The 21084-nt window shown below is 46.2% G+C and overlaps 1 protein-coding gene and 1 pseudogene across 1 annotated transcript in view; both read left to right on the top strand.

Annotated features, from left to right (window-relative positions):
- LOC142906889 (uncharacterized) overlaps positions 1-12849 on the top strand; it is a 30822-nt pseudogene extending 17973 nt beyond the window's left edge.
- Positions 7341-21084, top strand: part of LOC116957250 (uncharacterized) — a 116815-nt gene continuing 103071 nt past the window's right edge. The window contains exon 1 of the mRNA XM_076055384.1: positions 7341-7443. The gene's annotated coding sequence lies outside the window, so the exon portion shown is untranslated. The remainder of the gene's footprint in view (positions 7444-21084) is intronic.

The following is a 21084-nucleotide window of genomic DNA, read 5'->3' as shown; positions in this document are numbered from 1 at the left end:
GAAATGCCAGGATTTTTTGTAAAACAATCAAATCTATCGAAAAGGCATCCAAAACAGACAATCTGCCCGTTGAGATTAATGGAAATAGGGAATATTTTTCAGATCCCCAAAAAATTGTTGACAATTTTAACCTTCATTTTTCTGAAGCTGGTAATCTTTTTGATCATGTATTGGGAGTCACCCCTGCTCATGCAAATTCCTACACCCCTGTCCAAACATTAAACGAATTTAGTTTCCAGCCAATCCACGAAAGTAATGTTCTGAAACAGCTTTCCTACCTCAAAGGGTCCTCCTCTACCGGAGCAGATAGTTTTCCCATCTTTGCTCTACTAACTGTTGGTCACCTAATATACAAACCTATAGCCCACATTTTCAACCTGTCCATCAAAGAAGCATCAGTTCCTCTAGAATGGAAACATTCCTATGTCCGTCCACTTCACAAAGGGGGCCCTAAAGATGATCCCAAAAACTACCGACCTATCTCAATTTTGTCCCCATTGATGAAAATTTTTGAAAAATTATTGAACTACCAAATTAGCAGTTTCCTGCCCACCAACAATCTACTACATCTAAAACAATCTGGGTTCCGAAAAAAATACAGCACCACATCTGCTGCATTAGACTCTCTGAATCAAATTTACAGTAGCCTTGATAATAAGCTGTACTGTGCCTGTCTTTTTCTTGACCTGTCCAAAGCTTTTGATACAGTAGACCACAACACCCTGCTTGGTAAACTAAGTTGCCTCGGTTTTTCCAAAAACACAGTAAAATGGTTAAAAAAATTACCTCTTTTCTCACACCCAAACTGTATTCACAGATGGTTGGAGGTCAAACAGTGTTAAGATAACAAAAGGGGTTCCACAGGGTTCCATCCTCGGCCCCCTCTTGTTCTCTCTTTATGTCAATGACTTGGGCACTGACCTGGATCATTCCAGGGTAAATCTTTTTGCAGAAGATACGATACTGATTACTGCTGGCCGCTCTCCAGATGACGTGATTGCTAAGCTCCAGGGTGATTTCAACAAACTACAACATCAGCTAGTTGCTCTTAAACTAGTCCTGAATACCTCCAAAACCAAGGTGCTATGCTTCTCAACAGGACTAAAGCAGGAAGTTATTTTTCCCCAATTACATTCCTTAAATAATTGTCAAATAGAGCAAGTCAAGATCTATAAGTATCTTGGGGTCATCCTGGATTCAAAACTGAATTTTGAATATCACATTGATTATATTGGTAAAAAGACAAATAAAAATTGGTTTTCTGTATCGACACAAGCACTGCTTCCCTCCAATGATCCGTTTGGAATTGATAAAAGCTACCATACTGCCTCTAATTGACTACTGTGACATCGTGTATAAATCAGCCCCAAGTACTGTACTGAAGAAGCTTGATTCCATCTATCACTCGGCCTTAAGATTTACATTGAACTGCTCATATAGGACTCGCCACTGTGATCTCTACATTGGGTCAAACTTAACATCTCTTAATGTTCGACAGCTTGTGCACCAGATCTTATTCATGATGTACTTACAAAAAAATCCGCAGACTACCTGCTGGATATCCTTTCTGTTTCAAAGAACAAATTTGACCTCAGGTCTTCGCTCATTTACCAGCTTCACATTCCCTATTGCCGTACAAAAACTGGAGGAAGGGCCTTTGCTATTGATGCCCCCAGAGTCTGGAATGCTATTGCCAATAAACTGCAACTTGAATCGCTACCAATGAGATCTACTCTCAAAACTGCTCTAGAGGAGTTGTACACACCTAGCTGCCACTGCTATTCATTGGCGTAAAATAAAATAAAATGTTTCGCTCCGGATGACGCTGCAAAGTATTATCTGTATTTTGATTTGGCGTGCTGATCTTAAAGGTGCATTGAAAAATTTGATACTCCGACCGATGCTTCTGTTGTTGTGGAGTAACTCATGCAGCCAGCTATGGCTCTAGGGTTTGGTGTTACATGTTATTTATGTAGGTTATTGTAAAAATTCGGTCACAGTCGTTGTGATCACTGTTACGTTGCAATTATGGCTTTATTTTTTGGTGATTTGGAAAACGTTTTTTAGTCTGGACATGTTTGTTTTGTTGTAGTACGGAGTTGGACTGATGGCCTTAATCTAAGTTTTTGTGGTTGTTGTTGTTTGACTTGCATCCCACTGGGATTTTTTGCACACAGCGTTGGTGTACGGTGTTTTTTCAGGAATATTTTTACCGTTTTTTTTCCATGGATTTTCTGTTTGCACAGTCACATAGTCACTTTAAGATGTTTTTCTTGTTCGTGTTTTTTTCGTTTGTTGTGGTTGCACCTGATTCAAGAGCCGGATGGCTCACAGGGCTATACCAAAATAAACTGAACTGAAACTGAACTGAACTGAGTGTGCAGGCTGCAATAGAAGGGAGGCTGTCACTCCCGTAGGCTATCGGGTGGAAGGGGCCGTACCCCTTCGTGTTACAGGAGTGTGTAGAGCCGAGTTCGAAAGAGTTATCATAAACGCGTTGCTTCAACGAGACGTCTCCGTGTGGTTAGTTAAGGACACAACACTTATATAAAAAAGAATAGCCAGTGGGTTTTCAAAGCACCTTCATCTTACAGAAATCAATTTCGCGTGAGCCCACCGCATTGAAACGATGCTCAGCTGAGCGGGGCGAGCCACAGGGGGGGGGGTCACCTCATCTTTGTCACGTGCCGGGGCTCACGTGACTTCTGCCACGACAATGTCTGGATGTTTTTTACCTGCGTGACTTTACCGAAAGAACCAAAGAGTATGAAAGACGTCTTGTCTGCTGAGCTTGTTCATATCTGTGTACATCGATAGCCCACATTGCTTACACGTACACACCACACACATTGAAATAAATAGAAACTAGAACGACTTAATTCCGGGGATGGGCAAAGATTGATGCATCTCTTTCAATGGAGTGAGTTAGTTGTGTTCGATTCAACATCTCTCTGTCTGTGTCTCTGTTCCCCTCTCTGTCTCTCTCTGTATCTTTCTTTCCGTCTTCCTCTTGTCTGTGTCTGTCCACCTCTCTCTTGTCAGTCTCTGTGTGTGTCTCGATCAGCGTCTTTCCAACCGTATTCAACTACTGTCAGTAGCAACATGAGCCCGTTCAACTTTCACGGCCCATGACTGCACGCGACTCAAACTTGCCCTGAGTCTCTGTGTGTACGTTGAACTTGCTTCGCACCATACGTAGCCAACCATGCTAATCTGTGGGTTTCTGTGTGAGTCTCTGTGTGTATCTGGAACTTATTTCGCACCGTACGTAGCCGAACCTGCACAGTAGGAGCGGCTGGTATCTGGAGCTGTGGGCTGGGTAAATCTGTCAGCAGGAGCGAGAGACAATGAAGCTCCCAAGCATTCACTACATTACCAACATCATATTTGCACTCATAAGTCGCTTGCCTAATTGCCTCAGCAACTCAGTGTTTCGTATTGAATCTAATCTCAAACAATCGAAGGACCCCCCCCCCCCCCAAGTGGCAGCTGCCCCTGTGTGGCACAAGGTGGCCCTGCACCGGCCTGCACGTGGACATGAGTCTGTTGGTAGGGGGCGATCATTGACGCGCCATCTCCGTTGTGTAGTTTCTGGATAATGTTTGGAATTTCCACAATTTTGATCGTGACACCAACATGCAATGACCTGTGCGTTGTGAATGACACAACGCTATGGTTTACATCTGCCGTTAAGCAGACTGCGCATATTTTGGTGAATGTTACTGGGGTAGCCAGGTGTGTCTGTCGGATTTGAACCTTGAACCTCTGCAATAAATATAGAATGTGCTACCATATTCTTGGTTCTTTCAGTTGGCGCCGATGATTTCAGCCTCGGCCGGTTGGTGCGCCCTGTTTTGTCTGGTTTTGTCTTGTTTTGCTTGATTACCCGTGCTGGTGAGAGGGGCCTGCTGTTCAGCACACCCGTGCTGGTGAGAGGGGCCTGCTGTTCAGCATACCCGCGCTGGTGAGAGGCCTGCTGTTCAGCACACCTGTGGTGGTGAGAAGGGCCTGCTGTTCAGCACACCCGTGCTGGTGAGAGAGGCTTGCTGTTCAGCACACCTGTGCTGGTGAGAGAGCCCTGCTGTTCAGCACACTCGTGCTGGTGAGAGGGGACTGCTGTTCAGCACACCTGTGCTGGTGAGAGGGGCCTGCTGTTCAGCACACTCGTGCTGGTGAGAGAGGCCTGCTGTTCAGCACACCCGTGATGGTGAGAAGATGGCGGCGATGATGGTAGCCTCAGCCGGTCGGTGCGCCCTGTTTTGTCTTGTCTGTTAATTCAGTGTTTTGCCAAGATTTTCGGAGTTCCCTAACAAGAGACAAACTTTTAAACATCAGGGAAACAACTCCTGTGGATTTATTTCCCAACTTTCTGCTTCCAGCGGCAGAATATGTGGGAATTCTAGTCATAGCCGCGCTAGGCTTTGCTCAAGCAGCGAAACGCCGCCCAAGGGGTAAATGGTCGGGGGCTCTTGTACGGCTATGCAGACGCGGGATCCGAACAGTGCTTCAGAAACTTTTTTTTCTCCAACGTACGTTCACTGTGCAACAATATGGACGAACTTCAGCTACTGATGGTGAAAAACAGAGACTTTCTTTCATCTTCTGTCTTGTGCTTCACAGAGACATGGCTGTGTGATTTGATTCCGGACACTGCGTTACAACTGGCAGGATTCCATCTTGTAAGATTGGATCGTGACATAGCACTCACCGGCAAGACGAAAGGCGGTGGTATTTGTTTTTACATTAACAGTGGCTGGTGTGTAGATGTCACAGTGATTCTGCAACATTGTTCTCCGCTCCTTGAATAATTTTTCATAAACTGTAAATCTTTCTACTCGCCTTGTGAGTTCGCGTCGCTCATTTTGGTCGGAGTTTACTTGCCGCCGGGTCCTCAGGTTAAAGAGGCCAAACGCATGCTCACCGACCAGATTCTGAGTGTGGAGCGAGCAAATCCACATTCGCTGGTTATCGTACTTGGCGACTTTAACAAAGGCAATCTCAGCCACGAACTCCACAAATACATACAATTCATTAAATACCCTACCAGAGAAGGGAACACTCTGGATCACTGCTACACTACAGTCAGTAGAGCCTACCACGCCGTCCCCCGAGCAGCACTCTGACCATGCGATGGTCCACCTAATTCCTGCATACAGGCAGAAACTAAAGCTCTGTAAACCTGCTGTGAGGACATCTAAACAGTGGACCAGTGAGGCTGTGGAGGATTTGCGGGTGTGCTTGGACTGTACTGACTGGGATATGTTCACGACTGCTACCAATAGTCTGGATGAACTCACAGAGGCTGTGACGTCGTACATCAGCTTCTGTGAGGACTGCTGTATTCCAACACGTACTAGGGTGAACTTCAACAACAACAAGCCCTGGTTCTCAGCAAAGCTCAGAAGGTTGAGTTTGGAGAAGGAGGAAGCGTGTAGGAGTGGGGATAGAGACAGATTCAAGGAGTTGAAGAACAGTTTTAGCAAGGCGGTGAGAGAGGCTAAACGACTGTACTCAGAGAGACTAAAACACCAGTTCTCTGCTAACGACTCTGCTTCTATCTGGAGAGGGCTCAGGCAGATCACCAACTACAAGCCCAGAGCCCCCCACACCACTGACGACTCCCGCCTGGCCGACGACCTGAACGAGTTCTGCAGATTTGAAAGACAATTGGACTGTCCTGAACTACCCCTTCCCACCCAAGAGGCCCCATCCCCCACCCCTCCTACAGAGACGACCCTCTCCTTTCAGGAGGGAGAAGTTAATAGACTTTTTAAAAGGCAGAACCCACGCAAAGCAGCTGGGCCGGACTCTGTCTCTCCAGCCACCCTCAGGCACTGCGTTGACCAGCTGTCTCCGGTGTTCACCAACATCGTAAACACCTCCCTGGAGACATGCCATGTACCAGCCTGTCTCAAGTCCTCCACCATCATCCCTGTGCCCAAAAAGCTAAGGCCAACAGGACTAAATGATTATAGACTGGTCGCCCTTACCTCTGTGGTAATGAAGTAATTTGAGCGCTTGGTCCTGGCACACCTCAAAGCCATTACAGACCCTCTCCTGGACCCCCTTCAGTTTGCCTACAGAGCCAACAGGTGTGTGGACGACGCAGTTAACATGGCCCTCCACTTCACCCTACAGCATCTGGACTCCCGAGCATCCTACGCCAGGATCCTGTTTGTGGACTTCAGCTCTGCCTTCAACACCATCATCCCTGCCCTGCTTCAGGACGAGCTCTTCCAGCTGAACATGCCCGACTCCACCTGCAGGTGGATCACAGACTTCCTGTCTGACAGGAAGCAGTGTGTTAAGCTGGGAACACAAGTCTCTGACTCCAGGTCCATCAGCACATATATCCAACACCCTGCACCGGCCTGCACGTGGACATGAGTCTGTCGGTAGGGGGCGATCATTGAAGCGTCATCTCCGTTGTGTAGTTTCTGGATAATGTTTGGAATTACCCCAATTTTGACCGTGACACAAATATGCAATGACCTGCGCGTTGTGAATGACACAACGCTATGTTTTATAGCCGCCGTTAAGCAGACTGTGCATATTTTGGTGAATGTTACTGGGGTAGCCAGGTGTGTCTGTCGGTGTTGAACCTTGAATCTCTGCAATAAATAGAGAATGTGCTACCGTATTCTTGGTTCTTTCGGTAAAGTTACGTAAATAGAAAAAAATTTTGGAAAATAATAAATTGATGAAAAAATGCCATTGGTCGACTGACTTAGATGACTGGGCCCCCCACAGTGTGTACACACACACTGTACACACACACACTGTACACACACACACTGTACACACACACTGTACACACACAGTGTACACACACAGTGTACACACACACACAGTGTACACACACACAGTGTGCACACACACACACACAGTGTACACACACACACAGTGTACACATACACACACAGTGTACACATACACACAGTGTACACACACACAGTTGTTGCTGAGCTCACACACCCAAGGGGTCTCTGATCAAGGGAGGGAGCAAGGGAAAATGAATCTAAATCAACTTAAACTCCAACCGCGCTCTGTGACGTCACCACTCAGCAATACCTCATCGGCGTGAAACACCAGGGGGAGGTGTACCTCGCTAGTGACGTCATGTCACCAAGGTATTCATCCCACCCGGTCCACTGCGCCCTTGAGCGTGACGTCACCTCTGCCTGGGTCACTGCCCTTACCTGTTCAACTAGAATCCTTGTTTAGGCAGAGCTACTGCCGGTGACTGGCGGCTCATTAACATAATATATTCATGAAAGCCGTCGCGAGTTTATTGCGACGAGTTCGGCACCCACGCCCACAGAGCCGCTCATTGTGGGAGGGGAGTGTTTTGTACCCCGCAAGTGACGTCATGTCAACTCCTGCTGCTGCGTGACGTCACGAAATAACAGGAAGCTGCTGCTCCGCTGTGCACTGAAATCCGAGGTGAGAAATTCGCATCGCGGTTGTGGTGGTGGTGGTTGTTGTGGTGGTGGTTGTTGTGGTGGTGGTTGTTGTGGTGGTGGTTGTTGTGGTGGTGGTTGTTGTGGTGGTGGTTGTTGTGGTGGTGGTTGTTGTGGTGGTGGTTGTTGTGGTGGTGGTTGTTGTTTACCGAGGTAGAGCCTCGCTCTCTCTCGTAGGGTTGTCAATTGAGTAGCAGCGAGCATGGAAGCGATGTTCAGGTTGAAACTTTACAGCACGGGGCCTAGCCACGCGTGGCCTTGCCTCTTGCCCTCGCCTGATCGCGTTTGCTTCAATTCTCTCGCTTAAGTTTAATTTGTCTTCACGGGGCTCGCCTCTTTGTCACTTTGTTTTACTTTTAAATATTCACGCAGTTTTTATTTCATTATTTTTTACCAGGCCAAGCCCGCTTGAGCTGCTGTACCGCTTTTGTTTTCGGAAGCGACCTGCCCACAACACAAGGTGAGGCTCGTCAACAGCGTGGTGGTGTTCACTCTAGACGCGTGGCGGTGTTCACTCTGGACACGTGGCGGTGTTCACTCTGGGCGCGTGGCGGTGTTCACTCTAGACGCGTGGCGGTGTTCACTCTGGGCGCATGGCGGTGTTCACTCTAGACGTGTGGCGGTGTTCACTCTAGATGCGTGGCGGTGTTCACTCTGGGCACTGGCCGGTGTTACCTCTAGACGCGTGGCGGTGTTCACTCTGGGCACTGGCCGGTGTTACCTCTAGACGCGTGGCGGTATTCACTCTGGGCACTGGCCGGTGTTCACTCTAGACGCGTGGTGGTGTTCACTCTGGGCACGTGGCGGTGTTGATTCTGGACGCGTGGCGCTGTTCACTCTGGATGCGTGGCGGTGTTCACGCTGGATGCGTGGCGGTGTTCACTCTGGACGCGTGGCGGTGTTCACTCTACTTGGTGGAGTGAGGAAACATGAATTCTGAGCAGGTGAAGGTGTTCAGGCTTGGTTCTGGACACACCACTACCTGTGAACCATGCCAGTGTGTGACAGTGGTGGAGCCAGTGGGGGTGGGATGGCACATGCCCCCCCAACGGTCCGAATTTCGATCGGATCATTGGGGTTTATTAGTAACTAGCTTCACTACCCAGCTTCCCCTGGGAATTGGATTCTTGTCTTGGATAAATTTCATATTCCCTCATCTTTCACTGAAATGTTGATGCTTGCAAGAAAGAAAATAGCTGAAACAAATCAAGTTACCTAAATCGGATGTTTCACTCAAGGAAATTCAACCTTTTCCCACTTCTACGCAAGTTCGATTTTGGCCACTCCGGAAGGGAATGATGTGGCGAGCTTAAAATAGTCGCGTTCAATTAGAAATTCCACACAGCATAAGCTGTGAAAATTTCATGACGCCAGAGCTCAGCGTTGGAGAGGTTTTGCTGCTTCACGCAAACGAACAGATGTAATGTTCTGCTTCATATTTAATATAGCTGTTGTACCCGTTCTTTGCGCGGATATGTATTGAAACTCCGAGAAACCAATGGCCAGGAGCAAAGCGCCGCCTAAAATCTCCCCGTCACGCTGTTAACAGCTCTAAGCATTGCAGAGCGCTTAACTCAGGTGTGTTGCTGGTTAACGCCACAAACTTCATGGTCATAAAAAATACAAAAGTACATTTTTTATACTTTTTTTCATTGTGTACAGTATGGAACCTACCCACATGCCAAATTTCAAGTGTGTAGCATGTTGGGAAGTATGCTAAACATTTCAAACAGACACACATATCCACACATTTCCCTTTTATAAATATAGATAAATCAGCATTTTGCGACCCCCACTGCCACCGTGTGGCATATTATTACGTGCCAGGGACTCTATGAGAGGACAACAGTCCGAGTCCATAATTGGCAATAATTAACGGCAAAGCAGTTACAAGCGACTCACAGAATTGTGCGCAGTTGCGTATACAGTACACGACTTCCCTGATGGCAAACACCTTCAGCGAGCGCGATGCCGATCACACGCGTCGAATAAAAAGCATAGGGCAAGTCCTTACTTACTAACAACTCCGTAATAACAATGCCTTACTTACTAACAACTCCTTACGAACAACTCCTTACTAACAACGCCTTACTAACAACTCCTTACTTACAACTCCTTACTAACAACTCCTTACTAGCAACTCCTTACTTACTAACAACTCCTTACTAACAACTCTTTACTTACTTACAACTATCATTTTGCTGGAGGGGTTGCCCCCCCCCCCCACCTGAAAATCCTGGCTCCACCTCTTGAGTGTGTGACAGGGTCAAGTTTGTATTAGCAGTAAAGTCTATTAACTATATTGAGCACGGATGTTATATCAAAACAGTAGTTTATTTGAGTTTTTCTCTGCAACTCTTTGTAAGAATGGAGTCAGGAAGTTATCACAGCACACGCGCAGCTGAAGTCGGAACTGTTCATCCCAGCATTCAAGGACATCTGTGCCTGGCTTCACACCTCTAAGTTGCGATTGAACATTAATTTATGCATTTCTGCATAATACAAATAGTATTATTTTCCACACCCTTTGCTATGTCAGCTGAATTTAGCTTTAATAAATATTCCTTTTGAAGCCAGACAGCCGAAATTGTGTGCTCGGAGTTTTGGGTGAACATTCATTTTGAAGATACTAGGGCTTCCAGGCATGTTTATGAACATTTGCCCTCTTATTGTGTGCCATAACAGACTATGTGATAAATTTGGGACACTTTTTCACTATATAATGAATATATTAATAAGTATAGACATGTAAGTCACGTGTTACTGTGTGTATGCATTCCTCTGTGCATCGATACTGACGTGTAGATGGTGTGGATATAATTTTTTTCAGTCTGCAGCTGTCACTTCCTCTGCAGAATTTGTCTGATGGAGCAAAGGCACTCGGCGCGGCTCGGTGCAAAAAGGCAACAATGCGACCGGCGTGCATACAGCACGGATCGTCCTGCACATTTGACACGGCACCATAGAACTCACACAGGAGAGAAACCTTTCAAGTGCGGTGTGTGTGGGAAGGCGTTTGCACATTCATCTACTCTTGTAACACATCAGAGAACACACACAGGAGAGAAACCCTTCAAGTGCAGTGTGTGTGGGAAGGCGTTTGCACATTCATCTGGTCTTGTAAAACACCAGAGAACACACACGGGAGATAAACCCTTCAAGTGCAGTGTGTGTGGGAAGGCGTTTGCACATTCATCTACTCTTTTAAAACACCAGAGAACACACACGGGAGATAAACCCTTCAAGTGCAGTGTGTGTGGGAAGGCGTTTGCACAGTTATCTACTCTTGTAACACATCAGAGAACACACACAGGAGAGAAACCCTTCAAGTGCAGTGTGTGTGGGAAGGCGTTTGTACGTTCAACACATCTTCAAGCACACCAGAGAACACACACAGGAGAGAAACCCTTCAAGTGCAGTGTGTGTGGGAAGGCATTTGCACAGTTATCTACTCTTGTAACACATCAGAGAACACACACGGGAGAGAAACCCTTCAAGTGCAGTGTGTGTGGGAAGGCGTTTTCAGTTTCATCTACTCTTGTAAAACACCAGAGAACACACATGGGAGATAAACCCTTCAAGTGCAGTGTGTGTGGGAAGGCGTTTACACGTTCATCTACTCTTGTAAAACACGGGAGATAAACCCTGCAGGTGCAGTGTGTGTGGGAAGGCATTTGCACATTCATCACATCTTCAAATACACCAGAGAACACACACAGGAGAGAAACCCTTCAAGTGCAGTGTGTGTGGGAAGGCGTTTGCACGTTCATCTACTCTTGTAGAACACCAGAGAACACACATGGGAGAGAAACCCTTCAAGTGCAGTGTATGTGGGATTGCCTTTGCAAAGTCATCTAATCTTCATGTACACCAGAGAACACACAAGCATCAGAAGATCCACAAGGAGTGGAGTCTGAAATCAGCTTGTGGAAGTCAAAGTTCCGCAATGAGCCCATCCTTCCTGCAACAAGAACCGGAAGAAAATCCCAGCTTGGACACTTTTAAAGGAATCGAGGTGAAATATGAAGAGGTTAAGGTGAAATGTGAAGAAGTGATGGTGAAGAGTGAAGAAGTGAAGGTCAAATGTGAAGATGAAGATTCAACTCCAAAATGGGACCTTCACATCGATGGAGGCAACGTGAAGCAAGAGGAGAATTCTGACTGTGAGGCAGAGCGAGGCAACTCCCAGCAGTTTGTGGAAGTGGAGGTGTGGGTGGACTTCCTCCGAGACAATACAAAGTCAAATGAAGACCCAGTAGATGTGTGAGGCAGAGACGATGTCGCTCCAATAGATGCACCTTTGTCACAGGCCTTTAATGACAAGAATGAAGTTGAACACAATTCCTAAGTGCAACCTGCAGGGTAAGAGCGGCTAGTCTTTGTGGACCTGTGGGTTGCGTAGATCTCTAACCAGGAGCGAGAACCAATAAGCTCCCAAGCATTCACTAGGTTATCAATTGCATTTATATGGTGCTTGCTTAATCGCCTCTGGCAATAAGGAGTTTTGTGTCGTATCTCGTTTCAAACACTCGAAGAGCACCCCCAAGTAGCAGCTGCTCCTGTGTGGCACAAGGTGGTGGCCCTGCACCGGCCTGCATGCGGACAAGAGCCTGTCAGTAGGGGGCGATGGTTGATGTGGCATCTTATTTGTGGAGTTTGTAGGTAATGTTTAGAATTTGATACATTTTGACCCAGACGCCAGCATGCAATGGCCTACTCGTTTTGAATGGCGCAATAGTATGTTGTACATACACTGTTAAGCAGACGGTGCGTATTTTTAAAATACGATGTATCCTGATGCAGCATATTTTAGTGCAGTAATAAAATGTTAAAATTACTCAATAATTTAGAATGAATACTTGTCTGATTTTGTCTATAAGGGTCAAACATTGAATAAGTGATGTTAGGACAAAGTGTGTGTTTTGGAAGTAACCTGTACAGGTAACTCAGGTGCGACTCATTGTTCTTGTGATACAGGGCAAAGGGGTTTTTTTGTGTTTTCAGGAAGCATCTCCCTCTGGAGCAACTCATTGTCTTTGAAATAGGGAGCACACTCGGATCATTCATCAGCTACAAGGCATACGACTCAAAAGTTACATGTAGAGGAGAAACATTCTCTACAACACTAATTATAATTTTGTTTTACGTGTTGACGTAGATTTTGTCGAATAAGGACGAGAAATGGTCCTTGCTGATTAACGTCTGGATGTCCATAACTATCGGTTGAAGCATCCCGGCTGCTCTTGAGACGCTGTACACCAATAAGGGTCCACAGGTGGCTTGCACTGAATCAGTAATGCACTCCCATAAGGCTGTGCTAGTTATAGTTTGTGTAAAACATTCCTTTGTTTCGTGGAGAGATCGATAAATGAAAGATGTCGTGTCTGCTGATCTGCGTCATACCAAGGAAGTAATTTAAGAGACTACATTTGAAATGCATTTTTGGTACAGATTTGTATTCGGTTACAAGGCAGCGCACATCTAGTAGATACATTCTCCACAACAACACTCATGAGAATTTTGCATGACATGTTATATGTAGGTGAACTAGGACAAGAAATGGTCCTTGCTGATTAACGTCTGGATGTTCACAACCAAGGGTTGAAGCAAGCCTGACCGCCTGCGGTGCCCCTCAACCATTTACAGCCTAGGGCCAGGAAAGTCACGAAAAAAATTGCACACGAACGACGCCTCCACGCAAGCTCCCGATGCTCCGTTTTGAAGTTTTAAAATGAAACAGTTTTAATTTCATTGTTTTGAATTCGATAATTGTATTATCCTCATTAAAATCTTATCTCATTTTACTTCTGGAAGACTTATTTGAAAACGACATTTGGTATGAATTTTCTCTCGTCGTTAAGTAGATGGCCTTGCCGGGGTTCGGTTCGATGCGGACTTTCACCTGGTTGGGATCGCGGGCTCGAGATGAGGCGACACAGAGCTGGCCGTGCGAGAAGACCGCCGTCTGCAGATCGATTTCAACGCGATCGAACGTCTGTCCCTGCGCCTCCGTCGTTCATGCAGGGGGTGCGTAGGTTTGCAGCGTCCCTTGCATGAAAACGATGGAAAGTTCAGCGTTCATCACAGATACATTTGAGCGCTTATATAAAAGAGTTTAGCCAGTGGGTTTTCAAAGTACCTTCGTCTTACAGAAATCAATTTCGCGTGAGCCCACCGCAGTAAAACGATGCTCTGCTGAGCGGGGCGAGCCACGGTGTGGGGACGGGGGGGGGTCACCTTATCTTTGTCACGTGCCGTAGCTCACGTGACTTCTGCCGCGACAATGTCTGGATGTTTTCACCTGAGGACGACCGCTCGTTTTTCGATCGAAACGTCGTGATTTTTTATTTTTATTTTTTCTACCTACGTGACTTTACCGAAAGAACCAATGAGTATGAAAGACGTCTTGTCTGCTGATCTTGTTCATATCTGTGTACATCGATATCTCACATTGCTTACACATACACACCACACACAATGAACTATATAAAAACTAGAACGACTTCCGGGGATGGGCAAAGATTGAGGAATCTCTTTCAATGGAGCGAGTTAAGTTTGTTCAACATCTCTCTGTCCGTCTGTGTCTCTGTTTCCCTCTGTGTCTCTCTCTGCCTGTGTCTCTCTTTCTATCTTTCTCTGTCTCTGTGTTCCTCTTGTTTGTGTCTGTCCACCTGTCTTGTCTGTGTCTGTCTATCAGCGTCTGTCCAACCGTAGTCAACGACTGTCAGTAGCAGCAGGCGCCCGTTCAGCTCCCACGGCTACACGCCACTCAAACTTGCTCCCAACACACAAAGACAAAGATCCCCCGTACAGCTTGGACAGAATGTTGGGGCAAGTGCAGTTAGTGAGCACCTAACACAAAGACAAAGATCCCCCATATAGCCTGGACAGAATGTAGGGGCAAGTGCTGTTAGCGAGCACCTATTAAGGGTGGGACGGCACATGAGGGGGTGGGTGGCCAGCACCACGCCGGGCCGCCTTTGTCTCCCTAGTGGCGATGTTTACACACCGCGCCAGGTACTCGTTTGAGGCCGAGTCGACGTAGGGGAGGCTCAGGACCGGTTCAGAAAATCGTCACTGGCGGTGTTGGCCACGAGCGGGAAAGGAACTCGGCTGGTCGAGAGCGCAGCGCTCTCACGTCACTGCCGCTCCCCTTCTGTCACCGCTCAGCATGACCTCATCGGCATCAAACGCGAGGGGGCGGTAGGCCTAGCTAGTGACGTCATGTCAGCCACACCCGACAACCGCTCTCTTGAGCGTTACGTCACCTCCGTTCGGCCGCTGCCGATTTCTGTTCCGGTGCCAATCCTTATTTGGGCAAAGCTACGCCCGGTGACTGCACGCTCATTAACATAATGTGTCCGTTAAAGCCGTCCGCTCAGTGTGGGAGGAGAGTATCTTGTACCCCGGAAGTGACGTCACGTCACCTGGTGCCGCGTGACGTCACGAGGAAACCTGAAGCTGCCGCTTCGTGCGTGAACTGAAATCCGAGGTGAGAAATTCTCATCGCGGTTGTGGTGGTTGTTGTGGTGGTTGTTGTGGTGGTTGTTGTGGTTGTTGTTGTGGTGGTTGTTGTGGTGGTTGTTGTGGTGGTTGTTGTGGTGGTTTTTGTTGTGGTGGTTGTTGTGGTTGTTGTGGTGGTTGTGGTGGTGATTGTGGTGGTGGTGGTGGTTGTGATGGTGGTGGTTGTGGTGGTTGTTGTGGTTGTTGTTGTGGTTGTGGTTGTTGTGGTGGTTGTTGTGGTGGTGGTTGTTGTTTACCGAGGTAGAGCCTCGCCTCGTAGGGATGTCAATTGAGTAGCAGCGAGCATGGAAGCGATGTCCAGGTTGGAACTTTACAGCACGGGGCCTAGCCACACGGGGCCTTGCCTCCTGCCCTCGCCTGATCGCGTTTGCTTCAATTTTCTTGCTTAGTTGAGCAATCTTTGTAAGAATGTAATCGACCAGGCTATGCGTTAATTTTGTGTTGACCGACTCTCTGTGTTGCATTGCATTACATTTCCAAATTTTACTCAGTTTGTTTGATTAAGTGTGCTTTCTCTCTGTGTCCTGTTATTATTTACTGCAGTCACCAAAGCTCCAATCTCTCATTGGCACAAGGCCGTAATTGTAATATATTATAATAATTATAATATATATTGGGCGACACACACTGTTGTATATATGTTTTATGAAAATTGATGAAAATAATGAAAATTAATTGAAAGTTGAATTTTGCATAAATTATCCGAAATTATGTTAATTAGTGTAATTATGCGCATAAATTATGCTGATTTGAGACATAATCGTATTAATTTATGCGAGTGGGCGTGGTTCGGATAATGCAGGTCGTTATGGATTATCAGGTCGAGCCTCGGTGACTAGGATTGTGTTATGAATTGGAATGACGCAATTAATCGTATGCAGTGACGCAGGCGTTGTGAGCGTGAATGAGAGAGAGAGTCGATTCGACTCTGCTCTTTAATTCCGTATTATCGATAAGGATACGATTACTCTCGATTGAACATTACGAATTATGTGTGTTATGGATTATGTGTGGTGATAGTGTGCTTATGATAGGTCCCCAGAATTCAGATCTCATACACAGAACAATATTATTCAGAATTTCAGGAAGAATCACACACAAACCTTCTGCTTTAATCAATTTTATTTCTAGCTAACTTTAATTTTTGGATAATATGAAAACTCAATCTCGGGATTTTGGAATTTCAACACAGCGTTAACATGATACCATCACGATTGCGTTGTTTCTCCTCGATAGCGGCACCTGTGGTTAATTCCCGACGCGTAGCGCAATCGATCGGTTGTTGAGAGAGAGATTAAAAACATGCAAACTATTCTATCAAACCTTAACTTTATAATATGCAAACTCGTATACTTGAATTGTTACACAACACGGCACTCGGTCTTTGATTCGTATCCAATCCTTAACACATTCTGATATGCGAAATTATAATGCTTGAAATCGTCAGCACAGTACCACGGCGATGTTCGTTCATTAATTCATCAACGATTATGCAATTAAAGCGTTCGACTGAAATAATTCTGATTGCCTCATCAACGTAACTCAATGGGTGGCGATGTTTTTCGTTATCAGCTAATAGTTGACGCAGTTATCATGAGTCTTGTATGTTTAATGGGAGGGTTGTTGATTTCTTGCGTTGAGCAAACGCCTAGGTTGATTTCCTTGTCAAAAAAAAATGTTTGTTCGTTGTGTAGCGGTGGGGGAGTGAGGAGGGAGTGTGGGGGAGGGGCATACGAACGACTGCCAGTTTCTGTCCACCGCTGGCTGGATGAGTCAGCACGACGCTCGCCGTCGTCGCGCCGATGGGTGTTGAGTGCGGGGCCGCTGCCCTCTCAGCCCTGGTGACGCGAAGTTGCGCGCTGTAGCACGCTGGTGGCACGCTGTTGGCACGCGCTGGTGCTGGTGGCACGCTGGTGGCGCGCTGTTGGCACGCGCTGGTGCTAATGCTGGTGCTGATGGCACGCTGGTGGCGCGCGCTCCCTCTCCTTGAAGATGCGCGAACGCGCCCGTGCTGGTTCGCTGATAGCAGTTTCTCTCCACTGCTGGCTGAGCTGCTGCACGCTCTTGCTTGGCGTTGCTGGCCGCGCTCTTTCTCCTTGAAGATGCGCGAACGCGCCCGTGCTGATTCGCTGACAGCAGTTTCCTCCACTGCTGGATGAGCTGCGCCGGTGCGCGCTCTTTCCCCTGCTGTAGTATCTGACGCTGCGCTCGCGGGCGACAGGTCAAGTTTTTCTTCTGCTGAGTGAGCCGAGTCGCACGCGCTCTCTTTGTTGAGGTTGTTGGCGGCTCTCTGACAGCAGGTTTCCTCCACTGCTGTATAACTCAAGTCGCACGCGCTTGGTCACTGGTTTGCTGAAGTTGTTGGCGGCTGCTCGTGCTTTTCCGCTGCTGGTTGAGCCACGTTGCACGTGCTTTCCTCGTGGAGATGCTCGAGCGCTCTCAGCGCTGATTCGCTGATACTTTGTTGGCGGCTGGCCAAGCTTTTTCTTCAGTTGAGTGAGTTGAGTCGCACGTGCTCTCTCTGTTGAAGTGCGCGAACGCGCCCGTGCTGGTTCGCTGACAGCAGGTTTCCTCCACTGCTGTATGGCTCACTTTTGTTGATACATCGCCACTCAGCGATCATCGCTACTCAGCGAGGCTCGGAGCCAGCCGCTCCATGCGACTGCTCGTCCTGTGGACGTCTTGACTCGCTGATCTGTCTTGACTCTTGACTTAACTTCACTGACTTTTGAAAATGCGGCTGACCGTTATATTCAAAGACAATTATCTCTGCGCAGTGGAAAAGGGGGGGGCGGGGTCTGTGTGTGTGAGTTCGTGTGGTTGTACAGATGGCTCCTGCGATAACGATCTGTTTGCCCTGGCGTGAAATTCCTCTCTCGCGCTCTTCGGGAGAGACAAAGGTGGTCGGGAGTACCTATCTCTTTATACTTTCGACTTGATATTTCTCAAATATCATTTGGTCCCATGTTCGCCAAGACTCGTGTTTGTAACTACGTCCTCCCGACACCCCTCTCGGGTTACCGAGGTTCGCATTGATATGATGGAGTTATTAGAAAGAAAAATAATTTTCATCCTGAGTTTAAGAGGTCCGTTTCCAGATTGTTGGAATCCATATCCCTTGGTTCTGTAAGGTTCTATAATGGAATATCGTTTAAGGTTAACACGTTATTATTAATATTATATTGCAATTTTCTTTAAAACTTTGTTTGCCTGGTTGCCATGTGTGGGGTGGGGTGTGTCTCCTCATCAAACCCAGCTGGCTTTTCCAGATGGCCCCTTGTGATAAAGGTGGTCGGGGTTGCTTGGGATATTGTTTAAACTCTTTTGTAAGTTTGCCCGTTCACCTCATTCCTTCTCGATAACCTTTGATGTGACTCGGTATTTTGTCTCCAAGCTTTGTTTTAACAGTAAAAGTATTAAAGGTGAAAATCATTTGATCGCGAATTAATTATTGGATAATAATTCACTGATGTATCTGGTGGCCTGGTCTTGATTGGAGTGAGCGCAAGGACCGCTTACTTTAGCTTATTCTTGTTATTGCATTTTAAATTTGAACCGTTGTTTTAATGACAAAGGAAAAAAATATATATGGTTTAACCCGTGGGCGTCCTCGTTTCTGGCTTGCGGAGGGCTTCCCTCTGCGTGACCTCCCTTAGGGCACATCAAACTCTTGTTCATCTGGAGATCTTCACAGATAGCTGCTAACATGCTCACCTCGAGAGTTTTATTATTTCTTTATTTTTTAATGGTCTGTTTATGATCGACATCTGGTTTTTAGTGTGCCTGGCTTACGGGTTTTATTGATTATTTTGTTTGTTTGTAAAAAAATATATATAACGCAAATATTATTGTTAATATCAATTTTAGAAAAGGCTCATATACAACAACACCCCCCTCCCAATAATAAAATATGCTCAAAATGTCCCCCCCAATATATTGCTATGAAAATATATTTTTTAAATAATAATTGCTATGTTAATAAAAACCACAATTTGCTAAACCTTGGCAACAAAATCTGGACTTGTCTTCATATAACAATGCATAGATTTCTGTTTATATGATTGCGTTGTACTTTATGAATCCCTAATCTCTGCCATTACATACTATGAAACAAGAAAAGGTAAAAAAGAAAAAACAGAGCAATGTAATACAATACAATATTAGACATTGTATCAAATAAAACAAATTCCAACCCATGTGTTAGTGAATTTTTAAAATATTTTATGCAGGAAATGGCAGGAAATTAGTTTTCAAATTACATTTTTTTCTGGGGGGGGGGGACCCCAGACCCCCTGGAAAATTTGGTCCCCCCCCAATGTTGACTCCATGGCTACGGCCTTGCAATGACTTGCTAATTTCTCTACCCCCCCCTCTCTCGCTATTTAAGGCCTCGACACAGAGGCGTTGCCTATGTGTGTATCTCTCTCTGTGTGTCTTTGTGTTATCTCTCTCTGTCTGTGTCTCTGTGTCTGTGTTTTGTCTCTCAAATTGAGCAATCTTTGGAAGAACGTAATCAACCAGGTGGGGTGTTGTTGACTGTTATGTTAGCCGACTTTGTGTTGTATTGCAGTACTTTCTAAGTTTTCTAGGTTTGTTTTCTCTTTCATTTGTACCTGATGATGATTGCTTGTGTTGCAATCGAAACGTCGTATGCTATTTGCACACAGCGTTGGTGTACGGTGCTTTTTCTGGAATATTTTGCTGTTTTTTCCTGGATTTTCTATTTGCACAGTCACATAGTCACTTCAAGATGTTTTCTTGTTCGTGTTTTTGTTTTTTGTTTGTTGCGGTTGCACCCGATTCAAGAGCCGAAGGGCTCACAGAGCTATACCAAATAAATGAAACTGAAAATATTATTTTATTTATTTATTTTTTCCCCACGTGACTTTACCGAAAGAACCAAAGACTATCTTGCTTAAGTTTTAATTTCTCTTCACCTGGCTTGCTACTTTGTTACTTTGTTTTATTTTAAATATGCACAGTTTTTATTTAATTTTTTTACCAGGCCACGCCCGCGTTCAACTGCTGTACTCCTCTTGTTTTCAAAAGCGACCTGCCCACAACAACAATAACAACAAGGTGGGGCTTGTCAACAGCATGGCGGTGTTCACTCTAAACGCGTGGAGGTGTTCACTCTGGATGCGTGGAGGTGTTCACTCTGGACGCGTGGCGGTGTTCACTCTGGATGCGTGGCGGTGTTAACTCTGGACACGTGGCAGTGTTCACTCTGGACACGTGGCGGGGTTCACTCTGGACGCGTTACGGTGTTCACTCAAGACGCTTGGCGGTGTTCACTCTAGACACGTGGCGGTGTTCACTCTGGAGGCGTGGCGGTGTTCACTCTACTTGGTGGAGTGAGGAAGCATTAATTCTGAGCAGGTGAAGGTGGCCAGGCGTGGGTCTGGACACACCACCACCTGTGAACCATGCCAGTGTGTGACAGTGGTGGAGCCAGTGGGGGTGTGGTGGCACGTACTTCCCCAATGGTCCGATTGAAATCCCTAATTTCGATCGGATCATTGGGGTTTATTAGTAACTAGCTTCACTACCTGGCTTCGCCTGGGACTTGGATTCTTGTCTTGGATAAATTTCAAATTTCATAATCCCTTATCTGTGTTGCGGGTTGACGCCACACACTCCATGGTCAATTCCCCCACTCCCCTAAAATACAAAAATATATTTTAATACTTTGTGCATTGTGTCCAATCTGGAAGCTACCCACATTACAAATGTCAAGTTTGTAGCATGTTTGGAAGTATGCTGAACATTTCAAACAGACACAAATTCACAGTTGTGTGCAGTTGCGTATTCAGTACACGACTTCCCTGATGGCAAACACCTTCAGCGAGCGTGATGCCTATCACACGCATCGAATAAAAAGCATAGGACAAGTCCTTAGTAACAACTCCTTACTTACTAACAACTCCTTACTTACTAACAACTCCTTACTAACAACTCCTTACTCACTAACAACTTCTTACTAACAACTCCTTACTTACTAACAACTATCATTTTTAATTTGCTGAAGGGGTTGCCCCTCCTACCTGAAAATCCTGGCTCCACCTCTGAGTGTGTGACAGGGTCAAGTTTGTATTTGCAG

This window comes from Petromyzon marinus, chromosome 71 (assembly GCF_048934315.1).
Source record: "Petromyzon marinus isolate PM22_M1 ecotype Great Lakes invasive population chromosome 71, UKy_Petmar_22M1.pri1.0, whole genome shotgun sequence".
Taxonomy (NCBI): Eukaryota; Metazoa; Chordata; class Hyperoartia; order Petromyzontiformes; family Petromyzontidae; genus Petromyzon; species Petromyzon marinus.
The sequence above is the reverse complement of the archived record's forward strand: the minus strand, read 5'-3'. Positions and strand labels throughout refer to the sequence as shown.